Source organism: Cibotium barometz, chromosome 61, assembly GCF_041138505.1.
Source record: "Cibotium barometz isolate CiBa-2024 chromosome 61, ASM4113850v1, whole genome shotgun sequence".
Classification (NCBI taxonomy): domain Eukaryota; kingdom Viridiplantae; phylum Streptophyta; class Polypodiopsida; order Cyatheales; family Cibotiaceae; genus Cibotium; species Cibotium barometz.
In genome coordinates, this window is record NC_141106.1 from 27197592 (window position 1) to 27203591 (window position 6000).

Here is a 6000-nt window from a genome sequence, read left to right on the forward strand (position 1 = left end):
GCCAAAACAAGGCAAACAAGCAAGCAAGTGGTACATGGGTAAGGGTATTTCCTTCTCTTTCCCTCTTTGATTTTAGAGCATAACCTTTGGTAGCTATGAGAGCCACATGGTATTTCCATATCTTTCCCTCTTTACACCTTTGGCTATGTGAGATACATGCAGATAGGGAATTCATCATCTCAGATTCAAGCATCCTCTTGAGTGAAGCAAGAAGACCATATTATGTGCAGTTATGTTAGTTGCATTTTTACGCATTTCGATGCAATTCGGGCGTGTTTTGGGTCCCATTTTAGCTCTGCAAAGGACACTCATTGAAATGTCAATTTTGACTATATTGTGCTTGGTGCAAAGTTACAGTAGAAATTTAGTTGTAGGATAGTTTATGCAAAGAAACTAAGTGTTACAAATATTGATGGATGCATGTTTATGTGACTGGTTCACATGTAGTAGTTGTATAACAGGTTTATAGTACCGCACTCTCTTGGAGATTGAAGGTTTGTTGTAAGTGAAATTTTTTTTAGAAAGCACCACTTGGTAAGTTACTACATGTAATTTGCAAGTGAGGTTTAATCCTCAAGGATGTTTTATGGAAGACTTCACAAATCAATGCCGCTTGGTTATAAAGGGTAACACAAATGGCAGGATGTACTTAGGATGTGAACATGCCTAAAGTGAAGGCAACCATGTTTACGCATGGAACATTTGTCATTGTCAATATTGTCATATAACACAAGCGCATTGGTCATGTGAATATACAACAGGGCTGAAGTCTATGGTGGCCTAAAATATTTTTACAGGTTTGCCAAAGTTTAAGATTAATGGTATGCATAAAGTATGTGAAACATGCCAGCTTGGCAAGTAGGCCAAACATGCTTTCCCATATGAAATGTGCAAGTCCATTAGATGATATACATGGGGATTGACCAAAACTATAATAATTGCAGGTTGTAGGTGTTATATTACATTTATTGATATAGGAAAGTGTAAGTTTATTTCATGAAGGAGAAAAGTGAGGTGTTTACTCACTTTTTGAGATTTAAAACCTTGGTTTGAGAAGGAAACCTTGGTTTGAGAAGGAAACCTTGGTTGAGAAGGAAAAAGGTATGAAGATAAAATTCCTGAGATCAAATGATGGGGGAGAGTATTTCTCCAATCAGTTCAATGATTTCTTGAGAATGCAAGGAATCAAGAGACAATTTACATACATAAATACTCCGCATAATAGAATGGTGTTATACAAAAAGGAAAAATAGGCACATTGTAGAAGTGGCACATGCCTTGATGGTGGCTGGCAAGAATATGCCAAATTATTTTTGGGCAGTAGCAACACAACAACTAGTATTTGCATTATGAATAGGACCCCCACTGTAGTTGTTCATAGTATGACGCGTGATTACAAGTTCACAGGCATAAACTAGATATGTCTCACTTGAAAGTGTTTGGGTGTATTACATATGTGCATATTCCTGATGAACTAAGAATAAAGTTAGATCCAAAGGTAAAGAAATACATCTTCATTGGTTATGCTTTGGAGTCAGAAAGGTTCTAGATGTTATAACCCTACCACTCGTGAGATGCAAGTAAGTAGAGATGTTATCCTTGATGAGATGAGTAGTTGGTATGAACCAATAAAGGTAACAAAAGATGTAGATATAAAAGATAATAATGTTGTCCCACATATAGAGTAGCAAGCACATAGGTGCTTAGTGGACCTAGAGAGTCCTTTAACAAATGGATCCAATGTTAGTCCATGGTTAGGGAGGTTAAAGATAGATGTAGGTACACATGTATCATACAAAGGGAAGAAAATGATAGATCAACCTTTTGTGCCTGACATATCTGCATGTCACTCATATGTGGTTGGTGACTCTAGTGGCTTTGAGAAGAGCCTTGATGAGGAGCTTGGCATTCCATCAGTGGTGGTTACTCTTGGTGTAAGGAGAACCATGGCTGTTTTAAGGATACTTGGGAGTGATCCAGGTATATGTAGGTCTAGAAGGGTTAGTATGATGGATATATAGCCCATCATTATGCTTACATGTTTAAATCAATATAGGAGTTGAAATCCACTTGTTTTGAGTAGGCTTTTGGAAATTAAAAAATGGGAAGATGCCATGAATGAGGATTTGCTAACATTGGATACAAATGGAACATGGGAGTTAGTGTGTTTACTGAAGGAAAAGAAGGCAATTGGATGTAAGTGGGTGCATAAGGTCAAGCATAACTCACATGGATCAATGAGCAGGTATAAGGCAAGATTGATTATGTGTGCAGACCTGTGGCATTGATATAAGGCAAGATTGATTATTACCAAGGGTTATGTATATACTTATGGCATTGACTATGAGGACACATTCAGCTTGGTTGTAAGAATGACAAATGTGAGAGCTATCATTACTATGGCTACAGCGAAGCGTTTGCCGTGGATGTAAAGCTTTCTTGCATGGTGATTTGTAAGAAGAAGTACACATAGTGCAACCAACGGGTTGTGAGAGTGATGCACACTCAAATTTTGTAGGTTACATAAAACCTTGTATGGCTTGAAGCAGGCACCAATAGCATGGTCAAGCAAGATTAAGGAGTATCTTGTTACCATTGGATTTTATATATCCAATGTAAATTTTTTACTTTATGTGAAAAATCAGATAGAGGGATCGTGTTATTAGTCATTTATGTGAAAAATCAGATAGAGGGATCGTGTTATTAGTCATTTATGTGGATGACTTAATTATCACTAGTGATAGTGATGCTGACATACATGATGTCAAGATGCTTTTGAAGCAGAAGTTTGTGATGTGAAGGATTTGGGTGAGCTCTAGTACTTCTTAGGCACATGGAGGTGGTGAGATCACCTCATGACATTTTACAGAGGTAGTATATCTTGGACATGTTGTCTAAGTATGGTATAAAAAACTTTAAGTCTATCTCAGTGCCATATGAGAAGAACACAAAGCTTTCCATAAATGTAGGTGAGCTTTTGGAGGACCCCATTATGTAAAGGTGCACATTGGGTAGCTTGATCTACATGACCATTACTAGGCTAGATTTGAGCTATGTTATTGAACTTGTGAGTCAGTTTATGGAGGCTCCCAAGAAGCCACACTTAGATGTGGCTAGACAGATTCTCAGGTACATAAAGTCCATAGCTGATTATGGACTTTTTCTATGAGGCTAGCATAGAGATATAGCTACATGGGTACATAGATGCTAATAAGGTTAATTTATTTTCAATAGATAGGCAAGCTACCAGTGGCTTTATGTTTTCTATTGGGAGTGCTACTAGCAACAAGGAATAGCATAATTGCCTTGTCGAGTATAGAGGTAGAGTACATGAGTGTTGCTATGGTAGCTTGTGAGATAGCTTATGAGTTAGAGTAGCAAGAAATAGCCTAATTGCCTTGTCAAGTACAGAGGTAGAGTATAGGAGTGTTGTTATGGTAGCTTGTGAGATACCTTGGTTTTAGAAGCTACTTAGTGATATGGGTAAGCCCATAGGTGTGGGTAGGACCATTGTCATTTATTGTGACAACATGAGTAGCATACAACTGGTGAGTAATCTAATGTACCAATCGAGGACAAAGCACATTGAAGTGCATTATCACTTTGTGAGAGAGAGAAGGTTCTAGCCAAGTAATGTAGCTATGGTATATGTTAGTAAAAGGATCAGATGGTCGACATCTTCATGAAGGCACTTGGTACAAAGAAGCTTTGCTAGTTTAGGAGATTACTTGGAGTACAATGTGTGGAGTTGAGCTCAAGGGGGAGTGTTGAGATATCAAGATCAACTAGTGTTGTGGACATTAATGACCCACTAGGGTGATAGCTTTCGCACTTATACCCCTGGCATGGTTAGTGAGATTATGGTTGATAGGCTGCCAATAGATGACAAGTTATGTGACATCCATATTTGGATTATTAGAGCATGGCATAGTTATAGCATTAGCTCATATAGTCGGGTTCACACTATTGTTTGTTATAGTAGGAGAGTACTTTCCCTTATAGTATGTACTCCTATCTTTTTATGTTAATGGTTAGAGAAAAGAAAAAAATAGAAGAAAATTCAGCCATCCATCTCTCTCTTGTGTCTTACTCTCTCTTTTGTGTGCTTTTGCTTGCAACAAGGAACTCAAGCTCTCCCTCTCCCCCACATTCTCTTTGATATATCCCCTATCTCTTAGTTTAGGTATATACAGCTTTGTATCCTAAAGAGAATGCAAGGGAGAGAAAGAGCTTGAGTTCCTTACAAGCACGCACGCACACACACACACACACACACACACACAAGAGAGAGAGTACAAGTCATAAGAGAGATGGATGGCTAAATTTTCTTCTATCTTCTTCTCTTCTCTACAACAATATAACTAAAAGATAAGAGTACATACATAAAGGGAAAGTACTCTCCTACAATAATATACAATGGTCAGTCCATATAGTGTGAACCTGACTATATGAGCTAGCGCTATAACTATGCCATAATTCTAGTACTCCAAAGTGGTTGTCACACACCCTGTCATCCACTGGCGGCATATCAACTATAATCTCACTAGCCATGCTAGTGGCATAACTGCGGAAGCTATCACCTAGGCCAGTCATCAATGTCCACTCCGTAGCACTAGTTGAGCTCAATATTCAACACTTCCCCTCACGCTTAACTCCACACACTGCACTCCAAGTAAGCTCCTAAACCTATGGAGCTTCTCTGTGCCCAATGCCTTCGTGAAGATGTCAGCCACCTGATTCTTTGTGCTAACATATACCATATCTCCATCACCTACTAGAACCTTCTTCCTTACAAAGTGATATTGCACTTAAATGTGCTTCATTGTAGCATGGTATACTGGGGTACTGGCCAATTGTATACTACTCATATCATCACAATAAATGATAACTTCCTTATCAATAGGCTCACCTAGCTTATTGTTTATTTCTTGGAATGGATTAAGAGATGGGTGTTTCTTTACCATCCTAGTAGCACCAGTTTCACTACCAATCTATAGTATATGCTTGGCTTCCTTTGTGAACACTTAACTTTTGGTGGATTTCCTTTACATTACATGAATCCATTATACATCAATGAACATTCTCAACTGTACCTAGTTGGTTTAGTATACTTACACAACCTACCTCTATGTCGACTGTACCTGGTTGGTTTAACATACATTCTTCTACCTCTATGTTGATGGGTATATTTTGTAGATGAGAGGCTGGGACACCTAGAATGTATAGTATATATTAGATATCATACACGAAATTTAGAGGAAAAATGTAAATTATCAAGATATTACTTATCTTTTACAATATCAAGAATTGGTGATTCCCAGCCTTTGCTCATTTGTTTCTCTCCTATCAATATACGTCATATAAAAAACTAATGAGCAAATATACTTCCAGATTAGAGATTGATCACTAAATTTTGCATGTGAATACCTAGGATTTTGAACTTAATTGGTATCAAAGGCTTCAAAGATGAAGGTAGCTTCACTTAAGTAGAGCCATAGGAGGTTTACCCCTTTGCACACCTACTACATTACTTCTCTGTATGCACAACATTCTTATTAACTATTATTCTTACTTATAATCATGTTATTGTGACTATGGGTGATAAATGTGAAATGTTTTCTCTTATCTGAGTAAGGATCTATGATCCATGCGACGTGCTGAGAGGGAGATGGTGGGTTTCCATTGCTACCATCTTCATCTCTGATTCATACTCATTGGAATGACTTCTTCCTCATCTTCTTGATCCTCAACATCTTCCTCATCTTCATCTTGATACTTGGCATCTTCCTCATCTTCTTCCTCTTCCTCCTTACTCAAAAGTAACTTGCCTTCGCCTTTCTCTCTAAGAGCTGTGGACTGACTCCTTAGCATTTTTCACATAAACTATCAATGTCTAATTTAATATACACAATCGATGCTTGTTTTTGCTTCACATAAAATAATAATGTCTAATTTAATATACAAAAGTGATGCTTGTTTTCATATAATATATAAACCCCA